This window comes from Netta rufina (genome assembly GCF_964035555.1).
Source record: "Netta rufina genome assembly, chromosome: 6".
Lineage (NCBI taxonomy): Eukaryota > Metazoa > Chordata > Aves > Anseriformes > Anatidae > Netta > Netta rufina.
In genome coordinates, this window is record NC_140129.1 from 5,645,014 (window position 1) to 5,663,460 (window position 18,447).

Genomic DNA, 18,447 nt, shown 5'->3' on the forward strand with positions numbered 1-18,447 from the left:
TTAATACTCTAACTCCAAATAAAAGCAGCTTTTCAAAGATTAGATTTCTTCAAGATCCAGCTTTGAAACTCCGAGGTGAAGTTCAGTATTTGGATATTTATCAGGAAGCCTTTCCACCAGCAGTCTTCCATACAGAACTCTGTTAAAACCAGAGCCAATATGACACTACCAGCTCTCCAGCAGTGAAGACTGTTGCCTGTCAAATTAGGCTGGAAGCTTCTCTTACAACTGGTACCCTGTACGGATGTGACTTTTCTCCACTACAGACTTTCCCGTCAGATCTCACTGTCAGTGTTGCACAGCCAGTGCTTTGAAGACAGTGCACAGAGATGCTCTGTCCCAGCGAGCTGTCAGTTTGCTACTATCAAGGGCCCCTAGCAAAAAGAGGGGCCAGGATTGTAACACCTGCTCAGCTGTGGTAATAAGCTGAAATATGTTTTTTAACCTACACTTTAACAGCAGTTAAATAAAACGACTCTCAAGACTTTAAAGCAATTTAATATATTATGAAACAAAAATAGATTTCCTTATTAGCTGAGTCTTCTTTAAGGTACTTCTGAACTTCAAAACAAGTCATCGTGCAATTCAGAAAATATTAAAAATACTGGATGTTACAATCCACCAAAAAAAAAAAAAAAAAAAAAAAAAGAGAAAAGCAGAAAAACCCCACAGATGCTCAGGAATTAAACTGGAATTGCTCACTGCATGTCAGGCACAACCTGCCAAGCTATTAGCTTGCACTTAAAGGCTTGCATTTGTTCAAATGCTGACCTGCACATCACAGAGTCTTAGCACGAGAAATGGCTTTCAGGCTCAGCTGCCTTCCAAGTGCCATCCATCATCAGAAGAAACAGATTATTCTCTTTACAGTCTGATACGTTGCCAAATTCTTCTGGCTCTGTTCCATCAGTCCCACCCACACGATGCGGGGAAAGAGCAAACCCTAACTCTGTATCTTGCTCTTCCTGCGGTGCAAAACGAAAGCAATTGCTGTTTGATGCCATTTAGAAGGAAACTGAGGCGGAAAGCCAGCTCTGTCATCGCCCAGCCTCCCATTCGCCGCACCAGTCAGGGGTTCATGAGGAGCCGATAAAGGCAGGCTGTCAACTTGAAACACGAGGAGGGCAGAGCTGGGAACACACCGATAACACGGGACCAGAAACACACTGACACACAGCAGGGTGCCCTTTGGAAGCCCTTCTAAAAATACCTGCACATTTGTCACCAGTACAAAACCCCGCCAGTGTACTGCTGTGCCCCAGAACTGCCTCCTGCAAGACGGGCTGGCGGGGCCGCTCCTTAACAAGGAGGCGTTCCTCCCGCAGCTTGTTTGTACTTTGCCTCGTAAATAAGATTCCCTTTTCAAATCAAAACATCCGCTCTTTCATTCACAGTGAAATAAACAAATTGCAGAGTAGGGTTATTTGCAGCTAGTAAATAAAAAAGCCTACAGATGCAGCTTTTGTCTACCTATGATTGCACTGAATAAAGCCCAACAGGTCAACGCTTCAGCACCTGGTGCTGGAAGCAGTGCCCATACTGCTGGAAGGAGGCTGCTAAAAAACTCCACAGTGACATGGCCAGGTTCCCCAACCAGGCAGAAAAAAGTAGGTGAATACCAAGGATCCTAGTCCCCTTCTCACCAAGGAAAAGGGAGAATAACATCGATGGCTGGAAGATTACCAGATCCTTGTACAAACCCAGCCCAGAAGATGGAAGATGTCAGGAAAAGCCTTTTTTGTCCTTCCCACCCTGACACGTAAGAGGCTAAGGAGGAAGGCTGGGGTCACCACTCCCCTACAAGTTGGCCTTCTGGGTTGAAAACAGCTCAGTAAGTTTCCGAGCAGCAACAGGGCCAGCTGGGCTCTGCTCTTTCACATGCAGTTTACATTCCAGCTTCATTCTTGCGGCCACCAGAACGCAGAGGGTTTCGTAATACGTTACGGATGGCTTGATCACTTTGGGCCCCTTTGCTGACTGTTTTGCCACAGTCTGGCTGGCTGACTAGCACACACCGGTAATTTGCTTAGTGAAAAGATGGCAAGAGGAATTTGAAAAGATGAGCCGTGAATTTTAAAATGGCCTAGCACTGGAAACGCACCAATCCGAACCTACTTTCCTCCTTTTAAAGTATATGCCAAAACCACATTGCAAATTCACATAAGATTTTCAGACAGAGTCAGATTACTCTTTACTAGAGCTGCAAAATGCAAACCTACTGTCCCTACAGAAAAACAGTTTAAGTCCCACACATCCAAGGGATTCTTCAGAGCTCAGGACAGCAATGTGGTTTGAAACCTCAGGCACCCACCCACTGGAGATAGGACACGCTGCACTTCACATGCCAAAACCCAAAAGCAACAGCTGCAGCATCAGTTTGGGCGGAAGAAAGGGTATATGGATGCTTCACCTGGAAGTCTGGCAGCGAACCCAAAGCCAGCTGTGCATACCCTAACCCAGGCAGGGAGCAGTCCCCCTGGCCCCATAGCTTGCTGTCTTCGCACGGTGCCAAACTGCGAGATAAAAGCCCTGTGCTTCTCTCACTGACATCCGAAGCGGGGAGCTTGTTCACTGATGGATTTCGGCACAAAACCCAGCTCTCAACCCTCCCCCACCCAAGCTCAGCAGACTCCGTTTCTGTTAATTTAATTGCTTTCAAATAATTAAATTCCACTCTAAGTGGGGCTAATCTGTGCCGCTTCAAACTAATTACTACCTTGGTTCCAAACGTTCTTTTTTTTCCTTGAAAAAGATTAAAACTGAGAATTTATTCTTTAACCATTTGAGTCTCGGTTGTCTGGCAGACCTGCCAAATGAACCCATCACCATAAAATACAGCAACAGCAGCAAATCCAAGGCTAAGGCAGCCCATCTTTTCCTGTACTTGATCTGGATTTTGTGTGTTATGCTAATTGAGGCTGTTAGGTAACATCATTGTACACTGGTTAGTAGAGTTATTTGTGGTTTTCCTTTGCAAAATAACAGGGTTTTTTTCCTTGTTGAACATAATAAGCACCCAGTACTACTGTGTAAATTAACACTGAAGGCAAAAGGGAGGTGGGGAAGCAAATAAAATCTTGCATTAATCCTACAGGTGGGGTTAACGATGCCAAGACAGAGCTTGAAATGAACACCATTTGTAGGGCATTAGCCTAGCACTATGGAACCATAAGATCACACCAGCGTTGTTCAATAAATAAATAAATAACTGACAATGCAGTTTTTCATTCGATATTTGGCATGCCAGTGAGGGTAAACAGGGAATATAGATATAAACAACGGTTTTCTATTCATCCCCTCTCTTCTTTCCCAATAAAGAAGAAACTGGAAGAGTATTCACTCAAACTGGACGAATCTAACACTTTTCACAATGCTAGTACTGAAATTTTGGGTTTTATACTTAGGCAGAAGGCAGAAGAAAAAAATTGACAAATAAGCGAAGCTCATACAGACTCTTTTATAAGAAGGCCGACTGACTGTCTCATGTGAGAACAGCAAGCAGAAAGGGCCCATTTGTATGTCTCTGTCACTGACAATTACAGCTGAAATGTATCTTTAGGAGCCTCATCTGAAGCTCAGGAGACTTTCAATACACTGCTCATTCTGCAGAACTCATATTTCTGGGTAGTTTGGGGTGTTGTTTTTTTTTTTTGTTGTTGTTGTTGTTTTTTTTGTTGTTGTTGTTTGGTTGGTTGGTTTGGTTTGTTTTTGTTTCCCAATTTATGCAACAGATCAACTTACTCCGATGATCAAGAATCCCTGATTCCATGCTGGAGATGCACTGAATGCTGCCTTGAAACACCATCACCCTATGGATATGAATTAACTTGATAAAGATGTATGAAATAAAATATTAAAAAGAGCTTGCACAGTCCCAGCAACTCAACTTAGGTTTACGCAAGCTTTCTATTAATCTAAGAGACCAAAGCTCCCAATCTGAGGCATCTCATCAGAGCATCTAGCCATTTTTGCCTTCACAGAAATATTTTAATCTAGAGACGTCAGCATCAGCTATGATACTTTACATGTCAAAACATCATTTGTCAGCCACTCAAACTCTGACAGTGTAACCCATGCAGCTTAATGCTGCTCATGACACAGCGCACGAACATGTGCCTTTCCACCCCACACTTCTTCACCTTGTATCAGAAATGCAGCTGCGTTCTTACAACAGGAAACATGCACATGAAAATCCATTTTATCTTGAATGATAAGAGGTGTTTGTGAGCCAGTCAACTCATCAAACAAAAGCGCCCTGGTATTTGTTTCATGGCTACCTCTTGCTATGTGTTCATCAAGAGCAAGTCCTTGCTTGCCTACCTACGTACCTTCAGCATGCAAAGGGCTTCCCAAGTAGAAGTTCAGAAGTGTAATTTCATTTTTATGCATTACACTTTCTTAAGAAGCTGCCCTAGCAAAAACAGCTAGACTTCTGTTCTCTCTCAAAGCACTAATGACAATGTCACTCTGACTAAACAGACCTAACATTATCTACCTAATGCCCTGTCAACTGCATCTGCACATTCTGTGATCTAACCTGGTAAAGAGAAGCAATGAAATAGAAGTAAAGCAACAGATAAAATAAGCAGCATGCAAAAGAGAGATAAAGAAAATCCAAGAAGAAAAGGGACACAGAGGAAATGTAAATTAGTACCAAAAGCTGACACGAGTCTGTGGAGGCATTTTGGTTAGAAAGATCTTACACACAGTGGTCTAGGACAAAGATTAGCTTCTTTTATTCCGTAATTAGTGCCGTTTCATCTGCCCTGAAGTGGCAAGGGAAAGCGTTCAGATGGCAAAAGAGATGGGTTATATAAGCTGCAACAATCTTCACTACAATATCGCTACACCTGTCAATCACACCGTGATATAAAAGGAATCATATTCCTACTCAGTGGCTACAGCTGATACCACAAATCAGCACCCTGTGAACTCAATATGCACTCTATTGATCACGAACAAGTCAGCCTTACACATCTGATCCTGAGCACGTAATTGAGTCAGCAAAACAAAGGCTTCCCCACCCACCAGCAATCATACGACTTCTTGGGCACAGCACACTGCTGATGAACACAGAAGACTTTTTCTGCCTACAGAGACCCTAAGATAAAGTTGTTGTAGATGAACATCCACACTGCCAGGACTGCTGAAACAACTGCATCACCAGGCACTAAAATTTAAAATTTATGTTTCCTACTTCAGTGGCTACCATCACCACAAAATCAAAGGGAGCACACTGCACTGGAGACAGAATCTGGAGAAGAAAAAGCTCTAAGAACTACCAAGTGTTTCTAGGCTTTCTCCTGTGTAACCAGCATAATCAAATGTCATCTTGTTCCTCATCCAGGAACAGGCAAGCAGATACATAATACAAATTAGCTCTATCAACATAAGGTACCCAATGCAACTGATTACCTGTTAGTGCTATCAGCACATTTCTATGATCAGGTGTAGATATTCAGTATACTCTAGAATACTCAGAAAAAGAGTTATTACTGAACTTGGTTTCTCCCCCACCTACCTTGCATCTCACCTGAAAGGTATCTGTCAGAAAACCCAGAAGCCACAATCACGAGCTATGAGGAGTTGATCCAATAAGATCACTTCAATTCCTTAAATTCATGCTTGCATATTTTAATGACTCTTGAATATCGGATTTATCTAACCTACTACTTGGTCAAACACAAACCAGGAGGTGATTTGTAACACAGTTAATCCTTTGTTTTTAAACCTGCAAATGAAAACTGCACTGGTGCCAAGAACAAATTAATTAATTTCCTAGGGTGGAATGCATGTAAAAATATGGGAAAGGTATGCACTCGTTTGGACACAATCCACTACAACTCTTCAAAGAAGTGAACAGGCTCTTATGAGCTGTTACTACAAATCACTGAAATGTCTTCTTTAGCCAGTCAGGAAGGAATGAAATAAAAGTGAAGCAACAGATAAAATAAACAGTATGTGAAAGTGAGATAAAGAATATCCACGAAGAAAAATGTCTAGTTTAGGGGCTGTGCATATGTCTGCCATCTGAACAACATGTTGAGTCATCTTAGCAAGCTCATCAACAATCTATTTCCCCAAATACTGCAGATTGAAAAATGGGTTTTAATAAACAAAAGCAGTTCCTCTGAAGATGGGGAGAAATAAAGCTGGCAATTAACTTTCCAGATTGTTTTCAGTGCTCTGAAGAGGTTCATATTGAAAATATATATAGATAGCAGCATCTATAGATGTGTGAAACACAATGTTCTCCAAGGAAAAAAAAAAATGGTTTGTTTACCATGGTACATGTATCCTGCTCTCACAAACATCACCAAGGTTAAGTTTAGGATATTGGAAAATTGCTGTTTCCATATATTGATCCAAACAAAAGGGAAAGAACTAAAAATTTACTGACATTCATATGAGCTTAGTCATTTGGACCTCAAGTTTTAGGCCACACCTCATTTCACTGAGAACTCTGTAGACACAGAAGAGCCCAGCAGTGCTTGGCCTACCAGCTTACACACCCAGGAGAAGGTCCCAAGTCACCCTCTGGACTTGTCACAGGAACCCATGCTCTCTGCCACTTGAGCTTGACAATGGCAAGAAGCTCTTCATCTTTTTCCGCCACTGTGAAAAAACAACACAATACTTCTGGGATGCAGCCAGTGGAAAGCATGCAAAGACGTAACACTGGCAATTAATTACTTACTAATCATGTCTTAGTTTCAGGAAGAACACAACCAGAAATACTTCAATTATTGTTTTGTTTTTATTCACCGTAGACATTCATGGTTACAATTACAAAAGCTTAATGCATTCGTTTCCAGAAAACTGTGTCTAACTCACAATGACTTTAAAACAAGCTCCATTTTGTATCCCTAATTTAAACAAATCATTCTCCAATCTCCATACTATTCAGAGGCGACTTTCCAATGAGAAAGGTTCTGCAATGGGAGAAGCAGTAGAGCAAAAATTGGGTATTTAAGCACCAGAATACCTATCAAAGCTTAATACAAAGTTATCACATTCTTCCCACTTGGGAGAAGTTAGATCCAGAGGCCATTTGGAAGTATAGCATTTTTTCCACTGATTTTTATGGACAATGATCAGTGGATGAAGTTTCATGGAAACAGCATGACTTTTCAAGCTGCCTTCCAGCACAGAACTGCCTGCATTTTCGGAACACACAAAGAGATTGTGTATTTTGTTTATTCATGTACTCGGTCAATGAGAAAACATTCCAAAACATTTCAAAATCTATATGCCAGGTTCTATTTAAGCATCAGTATCATTTTATTTCCAGGCTTGTTTAAACTTGAAGAATTCTAAAACTTGAATATGTTGAATGTAAAAAGTTAAAAATTTACATCCCAGCTGGCAATGATCTCACGTTAAATTATGAAGGAACAAAGCACTAGCTGATCTCTCTTTTCAAAGGACACAGGATTCCAAGGACCAAACAGCTGACAGTGCAACGCAGTTATTTGTTTGCAATAGCTCAACTTTTGACATTTGTCAGAATCTTTGACCATCAGACGCAGCAGCATCCTACAAGACCAACTTTCTACTTCCTCAGCTGACAGCAAGGTAACACATAAGCACTGCAGGCTGTTTGCAAACAGACACAGAAGGGTAAAAATACTGAGCGACAATGGCCTCAGTCACTTCATTTTTTTCTTTGAAGGAAGAAATGTTCCTGTCAGCATGGGTTAGGACTGGCTATGCAAGCAAACATATCTCTGGTTTGTTTTATAGAGCCATAGCTCGAGATCACTGCCACACACTGCACTTTGTGTCTCCACAACACTGGCTGGCATCAACATCAATGTAAACATTTGTGAAGCAGATACAATATACCAGCTTAACCACTAATCCCTGTGATTGCTAACACAGAGCCATATGCTGATATTTCAGTTCTCTGTATATTTAATTTTTACAACCTAGGCGCAGTTCTTACACATGCAGCATTTCCCAATATTCACTCCGGCAGAAGCAATGGGGTTAATCAAACACCAGATAACTCTGCAGGGATTGAACACCAGGAAGGCTACAAGACAGCCAAGTAGCCTCTTCCTAAAAGAGCAGGACAACAGAGCACTTAGCAGCGGAGGCCTGGGCTGCTATTTCCCTCAGCAAGCTGGGCGGGCCTCACTGTCTGCACAGCCCATTGAGCAAAAAGCATGGTCAGTGGTTCTGATGGTAGCTTCAAAGCTCTGTCCCACCTGTCCGAATTCAGGCTCTGTCCTTTGTGAAAGCAGAATGACGTGATGCTAGTGTCTCTTACCAGTAAAACCGCTGTATTGGACTTTTGGAGGGCTGACTTTGAGCTGCTCAGGACACCGGTTGGTAGAGTCCCTTGGGAGGCGGTTCTGAAGGGCAGAGGGGTCCAGGAAGGCTGGGCGCTCTTCAAGAGGGAAATCTTAATGGCGCAAGAACGGTCCGTCCCCACGTGCCCAAAGACGAGCTGGTGGGGAAGAAGACCAGCCTGGCTCAACAGAGAATTGTGGCTTGATCTTAGGAGGAAAAAGAGGGTTTATAATCTTTGGAAAAGTGGGCAGGCCACTAGGGAAGACTATAAGGATGTTGCGAGGCTGTGCAGGGACAAAATTAGAAAGGCCAAAGCTCATCTGGAGCTCAATCTGGCTACTGCCGTTAAAGATAAAAAACGTTTTTATAAATACATCAACACAAAAAGGAGGACTAAGGAGAATCTCCATCCTTTACTGGATGTGGAGGAAAACAGTTACAAGAGATGAGGATAAGACAGAGGTGCTTAATGCCTTCTTTGCCTCAGTCTTTAGCGGCAATACCGGTTGTTCTCTGGATACCCAGTACCCTGAGCTGGTGGAAGGGGATGGGGAGCAGGATGTGGCCCTCACTATCCATGAAGAACTGGTTGGTGACCTGCTACGGCATTTGGATGTGCACAAGTCGATGGGGCCGGATGGGATCCACCCAAGGGTACTGAGAGAACTGGCAGAGGAGCTGGCCAAGCCACTGTCCATCATTTATCAGCAGTCCTGGCTATCGGGGGAGGTCCCAGTTGACTGGCGGCTAGCAAACGTGACGCCCATCTACAAGAAGGGCCGGAGGGCAGACCCGGGAAACTACAGGCCTGTCAGTTTGACCTCAGTGCCAGGGAAGCTCATGGAGCAGATCCTCCTGAGAGTCATCACGCAGCACTTGCAGGGAAAGCAGGCGATCAGGCCCAGTCAGCATGGGTTTATGAAAGGCAGATCCTGCTTGACAAACCTGACCTCCTTCTATGACAAAGTGACGTGCTGGGTGGATGAGGGAAAGGCTGTGGATGTGGTCTACCTTGACTTCAGCAAGGCTTTTGACACTGTCTCCCACAGCATTCTCCTCAAGAAACTGGCTGCTCTTGGCTTGGAGTGGCGCACGCTTCGTTGGGTTAGAAACTGGCTGGATAGCCGGGCCCAAAGAGTCGTGGTGAATGGAGCCAAGTCCAGTTGGAGGCCAGTCACTAGTGGCGTCCCCCAGGGCTCGGTGCTGGGGCCGGTCCTCTTTAATATCTTCATCCATGATCTGGATGAGGGCATTGACTGCACCCTCAGTAAGTTTGCAGATGACACCAAGCTATGCGCGTATGTCAATCTGCTTGAGGGTAGGAAAGCTCTGCAAGAGGATCTGGATAGGCTGCACCGATGGGCTGAGGTCGACTGCATGAAGTTCAACAAGGCCAAGTGCCGGGTCCTGCACCTGGGGCGCAATAACCCCAAGCAGAGCTACAGGCTGGGAGAGGAATGGTTGGAGAGCTGCCAGGCAGAGAAGGACCTGGGAGTGATGGTGGATAGTCAGCTGAATATGAGCCAGCATTGTGCTCAGGTGGCCAAGAAGGCCAACGGCATCCTGGCTTGTATCAGGAACAGTGTGGCCAGCAGGGCTAGGGAGGTGATCGTCCCCCTGTACTCGGCTCTGGTGAGGCCGCACCTCGAGTACTGTGTTCAGTTTTGGGCCCCTCGCTACAAGAAGGACATTGAGGTGCTCGAGCGGGTGCAGAGAAGGGCGACGAAGCTGGTGAGGGGCCTGGAGAACAAGGCCTACGAGGAGCGGCTGAGGGAGCTGGGCTTGTTCAGCCTGGAGAAAAGGAGGCTCAGGGGTGACCTTATTGCTCTTTAAAGATACCTTAAAGGAGGCTGTAGTGAGGTGGGGGTTGGTCTATTCTCTCACATGCCTGGTGACAGGATGAGGGGAAATGGGCTTAAGTTGCGCCAGGGGAGTTTTAGGTTGGATATTAGGAAGAACTTCTTTACCGAAAAGGTTGTTAGACATTGGAACAGGCTGCCCAGGGAAGTGGTGGAGTCACCATCCCTGGAAGTCTTTAAAAGACGTTTAGATGTAGAGCTTAGGGATATGGTTTAGTGGGGACTGTTAGCGTTAGGTCAGAGGTTGGACTCGATGATCTTGAGGTCTCTTCCAACCTAGAATTTCTGTGATTCTGTGATTCATCTTGCAGGTGAATTACTACATGCAATGCTTGAACAATGTTAGTAATCATTCAGAAACTGTAAAATGTCACAACAGTACTATGTGATCCTAATTGGGATCCCTTTACAGACATATGTCATGACAGCATGCATTTATGTAATGAAAGACTGTTTCTATAGGGCTGCTACTCATTCATCACACAAAATGGGTGCTCCTTCCCAAATGTGTAACTTGTTCAATAGTTAATTGCAAAGCCCGGTGCATTGCTCACCACAAACTCCTAAAAGCAGAGTTGGAAAACAGCTGATGCTCATGAAAGAAAGCTCTACAGCAGCTCTCACTGGAGCACTTCGATGGCCCACAAACTGCACTTCACTTCAAAACCCAAAACCCCTCACAAGAAGTGTTGTCCTCATTTTACAGTGGCTGTTCAACATTTAACAGACTGAAGAGTTGGAGGTCCCAATTGAAGACACTTGCTATCCAATATCCTGCAGCCTACTCCAGCAAGAGGTAGATTACACTCAGCTCCTGACTGGTGCTGCACTGACAAGAGTGCACTCAAAGACTACACTTGCTTGCTGCAGGTGCACTAAAACCTGGCAGAAACTACTAAAGCCATCTGCCAAGAAACATGTGTCTAAACCCTCAGGTGTTATTCACGAAAGAGCTAAAAGATGTGGAGTAGTTCACATACAAAGCAAGCTGCCCTTGATTTCAGACACATCCATGTCAACACTTCTAGAAGTCAGAGCCAGGAGTTCAAGTCAAGTATTTCTAACAGAAGTGAAGAGCTTACTAGAGCATCTTGACCAGGATTGAATGGCAGAAACAGGGAGAAAATCACATTCTCCAGAACAACTGATTGATGAAGTTGAATTCCAGACTCTGGAGAGGCAAGTAAGTTCTCAAGCACAAAGTTTTTTCTTTCCATTGTATGGGAGACCAGCCCTTTCTGTCCAAATATCCCTTCCAATATCTTTGTGCTTGTTCTCCAGACTGGCTGCACAAATCCCTCCCCCTTGCTGCCCCACTATCACCCTGATTCCCAGTCCCTCCTCACTTAGAAAACATCCACAGTGCTCCTTGACCATTTTTAATACCATCTCAGTTTGTCGTCTCTATCTTTTTATCCAAGTCCAAATTTTACCTTAATTACTAGCTCTTTGTGTGACATCTGCCTCCTCCGATCAAGGTACATCTTCCCAATGGATCTCAGTCTTCTGTTCCCCTCGGATTTACAATTTGACCCAGTACTGGCTCCTAGTCCAAACTCCTTTCCTCTCATCGCCAGACTCCCTGCCCTAAAATATTGACCCAAGTTTTCTTCTCTCTGTTTTCTGACTACAGGCTCACTTTGGCATGGAAGGGATGGGCAGACCTCCCAAGTTCCCTTCCAAATTGTATTCTATGATTATTCAAGATATGAACCTGAAGGAAATCTTAGCTTATACAAATGAATGCTGCAAATTTCCTAACTACAAAAGTAGTAGAAAGCACATCCCTCATATAAGAATGGTATGAGAAAAATGATACTACATGTTACTAATACAAGTTTTCTGACACTTTACAACTTGGACCAAACCACATTAAATATATATATTTTTTCAGAGGTTTATTTCTGTGTTGTTTGTTTGTTTTTGAATAGATTTTTTTTTCTCCCTGTTAGTAATATAACTCAAGTTATATTGACAAATTTAAGATAAGAGTTTAATAAAAATTTTCAGTTAAAAGTCGGGTTATATAGTGGAAAGTGTTTGGGAAACTCAGGAAGTTAAATTCCATCATCTCCATTTATGATGTGCATGCTAACACCACTGCTAGTAGAGAGAGTTCAGAAGTAAGATTATTATCTAGCCTCAATTTCGTGGACTAGCTATGATTCACTCGAAGTTGTTTACAGAATGACAAGTATATAATCAGTCATGAAAACCAGTTCAATCAAAAACTGGTATTATAAAGCAGCAAACAAAGTGAGAAAGAAAGAAAGAAAACTCCTTTGGAGAGGCCACAGCATAATGCTGTGATAACACATCACTGCTCCATCAGCAACGGATTTAGCAACTCCTGCTAAACCCCTCCAGTTGCTCCCAACTCATTCTCCTTCCCTTGCCATAGGTTAGTAGTTGACCTTTTAGGTACGCCAGTTCCCATGGTTTTATAGCCATACTCTTGACCAACTGTTTAAAGATATTGAAAAATGCTGGTGCAACGCGCCGATGTCTCAAGGTAACCAAGAAGACTTCATACACAGTTTGCAATCTAAGTCATATTTTTAGTATCTTTTTCCAGGTTGATAATTTTTCACCCCCAACGCTTACATTTGTAATGGAAATCAAATAATAACATAAGCAAATACTTCAGCATTTTCACACATTAGTGCTTTGTAGTAGCTCCTATAGTTATTATCTGTTCTTACCAAGAACAGAGCTGTATTTGTCTGCAAATCACAACCTGACTGCCTGAGACACACCAATATTCATGCCAGACCTCTCTCACGCTTCTGCTCTCCTGTTCCCTCCAAATTCCTTCTGCTGCCAGCATTTCCCTTCTATTAGGCACACACAGCAAGTTGAAAGTATTCACTTGAATTGGACTGAATTATTCAAGCCGAGTATGTTTACTTCCATATGTACACAGACCCTTAATAAATCAGTAAGAATACAGCCTCACACAGAAGCCACCTCAAATCCCCAGGCTACTACTTATGCAGAGGGAGTCCAAAGCAAGCATCTGCATGACAGATAGAAGTTTTTACACGAACCCACAGTTTTCTCAATCTAACATACAAACTATTCCTTTTCAAAATTACAGCCTACTGGCAAATATGAAAATGAACCCGAAGGCCACTCTCAACATATGCTACCCCAAATAACGTATAGCACAATTGCCTGAAAATCTAACACAATAATCTAACAGTTGTACCTGTCAAGAATTTGCAAGAGGATTCTGAATACGCTCATGAACTAACAGCAAGTGTAGAGACAGCCAGACAAAAAAAATAAGAAAAAAAAAAGAAAAAAAAGAAAAAAAAAAGAAAAAGAAAACTGAACAGAAGAAACGGAGCGGCACTAATATTTAGGTGCAGCACTGAAACTGGAGAGATCTCACAGGCTGCCTCTTAACATCCCACTTGTGGTGGATGTCATGACTCCGAATTCTAGCCGACCTGTGCAACCTCTGAAACTTCACAGTGTTTGTGACCGCATTACGTCAAACACTCTGCCTTCTCCTGAATTCTCTTCACAGAGTATTAAAGCACAAAACATTACTCTGGAGGTATAAACCCATTGCTTCTGAAATGGAGCTACCTTCCAGCTAGTTTGCACAAATCAGAAGCTGATGTGCTCAGGTCTGTCTGACCTGACGTGTCTCATCAACACATATGATCAATAATTATGGTCTTATTCTCAAGCACAGAATTGCACACTTTCTTAATTTATAAGACTCTTAATAGAATTGCAGAAATTCTATTGTAAATACAATACAATTGTAAATAGAATTGTAAATAGAACTGCAGGAATATGTATTTCTTCTTTCTCCCTCTTTAAGCCCCTGCTATCAGTGTTGTACTGTTGCAATGAGAGCCAGGGTTCAGCAAATAGAACTGAAAAAATACACCTAGAAAAGCACCACATGCACTACTAAAAACTGTCACAGATTTAAAGATATTAATTTCAGCATAAATCTTAGGTCTATGGCCATGAACAACCAATTGAAGAAATGATAAAAAAAAGACAACTAAAAAAAACGACGTTGGCTTTGCTACTTTGCAAATCCAAATGTTCAGAAGGAGCACACCCACTCACAGCCAGCCACCTTTGTGAAACTGCAAACTATTCAGATTTATCTTAACAAAAGCAGCTCCTTAAACAAATCACAAACCACTTAAGCAGTATGTTAGCCTCTTCTTTATCGTGGACTGTACATGATAATGTACTTGCTAGCTAGCATAAAAAGACACTTCAGTTATTCCTGGACAATATAGAATAGGATCCTGGATTTACAAACACAAACCTTTTCCTTTTGGGGGAAAGAATGCTTCTTACTGACACAAATAGGACAAGACATTTTTTGTCTGTACCAAAGCGAACACGTATAATGTTCTGAGAGAGTTCTCAGTGTTCTTTGCAGACAGGCTCCTTTCGGCTGGTGCAAGTGATATGACTAAGACAGGCTATTTGTCACAACTAAAAAATATATTTTAAAAGTAGCCAGGATCAAGGTGATCAAGTGTCATGTCAACAGCAGGTTGAAATATTGAAATCTTTGAATAACTCTAAAAGCAATTCTAAGCAATAAATATAAATTCAAGTTTTATCAATAGCTTAGCCTATGGACCAAACGGACGCAGGTATAGGCAATCTCACAGGAGAAACCTTTATCTCTCTGCCACCAAATTCCCACTTTGTCACAGCGAAACATCTAATCTGCTCACTAGTGCCCTCCCTTCAGGCGAAGGATTCTTTCAAAACCCTTCTTAGACCACAAGGAGGTCTTTCATCGCGCTCTACAATTGCAGTCCAGAGCACAGCACAATTACACGTATTCTCCTTTCACAGCTATCACTGCACTCGGAATGTGCATTTCAGAACTGGAAAAGCTGCGGGACGCTGAACTGGCAGTTGTTACACTAATGGCATGATACTATTATTTTAAAGCCCTGGACATTAAGGATTAATGAACTGTATTCACTTTAGAAGAATAAAAAAAAAAATAGAATTACTGTTTAGACTGAAACCTACACCACAGATTCATTTTTACTTTAACAGTTGTTTTCTCTTTTAACTTGAAAACATGGAAAAAAACATACATACAGCATATTGGCCTTAACAGTTACCTTAAATCTCCAGAAAACCTTGCTGAAACTTGTGGTATTATCACACTTGTATCTTAAGAGTCCTACTCATTATCCAGCTCAGCACTATATTCCAGCTAAAATTACACAGGGTGTTTTGTGCAGGACATTTGCATTTCTCATCACAGAGGACAAGGGAACAATAATAGGAAAAGCCTCCTTTGTACAACACATTAAGTATTAAAAACCACAGGAGGTTAAAAATGTCCTGTTACATGACATCATTGCAATGCAGCAGATGAAGGGAAAACAATTTAGAACAGGATTTGTCTTCTCTTTTGATCTAGATGATAGCACCAGATCATGTCTAATCCAAGAGGTCTGGGTACATTTTATTTTATCATCCAAAGTCTGCACCAAATCTTGAAAATCAGCTTAGAAATCTAGGAATGCAGAGCCCCAGAGTGGTCGTGGAAAACGAATATTTATGAAACATGGTAGAGACCAAAATTGTATTCCTGGTTAAAAAGGCAGAGTCTGACCTGCCATGGCAATGCAGTAGCATTTCTGTAAGGACAGCTAAAGAGGAGACAGACATGAAAGAAATCCACAGTCCTTGTTTACTCCTGAGGAATCACAGACAGAGATCAGGCACAACAACCAAACGTGCCTGATATTCCTCCAAATGTTGAATTCTTGCTTGCATCAATTAAGTTCTCACTAACCCCGGTAAACAAACTGGGAGTGCAGAGAGATATGCATACGGTTTCAGTGCAAGAAGAAATGAACACTCAAGTGATATTGAGCTGCAGCAGTCAGAGCAAATGGGATTGTAAAAATTAGTGGCCAAGACCTGCGTTTGCAAGGTTAACAAGAACGTGGTGGGCAAACAGAGGTATAAAGGGAATGAAGGGGAACAAACAAATAAATAATCTTCAGCAGATGGAACAGATAACTAAAAATGTATGGAACTAATTTTATGGATCATTCAAATATAAAGAATAACAAGAAAGAAAAAAAAATCCCTCCAAGCCTAGATAAAAAACATGAACAAGCAGCAAACAACAAGCAACAGAAGGAATATATAGAAGAGCTACCGATCCAACAAGCACATTTGATGAAAAAGCCCTGGGAAGCTCCCCTGTAAAAGACAGAAGATCCCAAAATTCTTTCATGTAATAATAACCTTCAAAGCCTCAGGACAGGCGTTGCTGTGTAGCTGCTCGTACAGGGAGAACAGACACAGCAGAGACAACACGTGGGATTTCCAACTCCATTAGTTTTTATTTATGGAAAGCACTACAGCATACCATGCTCTGGAAACACAAAAGTAATTAAAAGAAAAAAAAACACTGACAAGTTCAGATATTGCACATAGAGAAAAGGGTCATTCAAGGACACTGCTGAACAAAGAAGTATATAGAAACAATACCTGAAAAATAACAAGCCCAACTGGCATCATAAGCTTTTCCTTAATAAGAAACACAGAAGACAACCGAACATACTGCCCAGTCCTAAACCACCCAGGTTTCTGAAGGAATCTGTATGAAAAAAAATAACTGCAAATTCTGGGAGCACATGGGGTTCATACAAGTTCCTCAGGCAAATAGAAGATTCCCACAGAAAATTGGGCAAACTATTTGATTTACACATACACACCCCAAATCTAGAATGAGGATTATTTATATAAGGAGACTTGGGCCAGAAAGATTTATATATACTGTATGTGTATATATATATATATATATATATACACACACACACACTGAATGTCTCATACCACTTCTGCTGAAGCGCAGTTACGTACATGTATAAGTGAAGGATTGTGTCTGCTGAAAAAAGACTGAAGAGGGCTAAAATTAAAGTTTAGCCCCCTAAACTTCAGGGCAAGAGAATGTGATAAAATACGATAAAAATAGAAAAAATAATAGGTAATGGAGGAGACTGAGTGCATTGCGTGAGCATGACAAAGAACAATATTAAATTTCACAATCTTGTGCACCTGTAAGCTCAGTCCAAAATAAGGTACTAGCTAGGTTTCATCAGCAATGACAGGGCTTAATGGGTAATTTTTTTCAGAGCAAAGGAAAAGTGTTTTCAGCAGGTAAAAATTACAGGTACCTCTGTCACTAAAAATCAGCAGGCTTCAAGCAAAAAGCGAGAATCCAGTGTTTCTCCCACATCATTCTCCAGTCAGCCACACATCTTTCACAGGGATGCTAATACCAATCTCTCTCTTCTACCCATTCATCAGGTTTTGTGAAACGTATTAAAAAAACGGAGCAGGCCAACACTTCAAAATTATTGGCAGGTAGAAAGGCAAAAGGAAAAAATGTGATGACTCCACTGCAGCCTAATTCCACTAGAGCTTGGTCTGAAAATAAAGCATTTAAATGGTCTGCCTTCATTTTCAAGAGCAATCAGTCCCCAAAGCACCAGAATCCTTCTCTATCCAAGCAGCAGCACCACCACTAACCGTAAAAAGATCCCTTGAAAAGTAGTTAAGGAGTGGCACACTCTGCTCTACGCTATGATAGGACTTAAAACAGTGGAGCTTCCAAGTGCAAATTGAATCTTCAGCTACAGCATGTTTTATCGAGCGGGGATGCTGCCACAACCGCAAGTCCCTGGACAAGCCAGAACTATCACATTGTTTGTTCTGGCCCAAAAAGCTCTCAGCCCATGAATCTATTCTACACGATGATGATATTCTCCCTCAACTGATCTATTAAACAGGAACAGGAGGAATATCAGCTTCCATTCTCAGCAGAGATCAGTATTCAGCTAAATTTAATTTCATAACATGAAGTAGATATCTTAAATACAAGCTTCTCTTAATCTCTTATCAACACATGAAATCTGGCAATCAAATTTGGCAAATGAAATTCAGGCAATTCCAAGTAGCTCTGATGAAGAAGGACAGGCACAAGCACACACAGAATGAACTTAAGACTACTCATCTGTTTGGACTGCTAGAGAAATAGACATTTTTTGCCATTAAAATCAATCTCCACAACAGACAATCAGTCTGATGATTGACATAAGGCAACATACAACACCATAAATTAGACCAAGGCATTCTTGGTTATTTAGCCATGGAAGGAGCACTGAATCCACAATATTTATTGTCATAATATATATCACAGAGAATAACCAAAAAAAAAAAAAAAAAAAGGAAAGAAAGCTATCAGTCTCCCTTCTTTAAGCAGTCA

At 41.9% G+C, this 18,447-nt stretch overlaps 1 protein-coding gene across 7 annotated transcripts in view; it reads right to left on the reverse strand.

Moving 5' to 3' along the window:
* GULP1 (GULP PTB domain containing engulfment adaptor 1) overlaps window positions 1-18,447 on the reverse strand; it is a 151,461-nt gene that overhangs the window by 122,853 nt on the left and 10,161 nt on the right. The window contains exon 1 of one of the 7 annotated variants that reach the window (XM_084288906.1): window positions 8,273-8,374. The exons of 4 other annotated variants lie outside the window; for them this stretch is intronic. The gene's annotated coding sequence lies outside the window, so the exon portion shown is untranslated. Of the gene's footprint in view, window positions 1-771; window positions 933-6,512; window positions 6,552-8,272; window positions 8,375-18,447 lie in introns of those variants that run through there. 2 more of the 7 variants (XM_084288904.1, XM_084288903.1) reach the window with 2 other exon arrangements.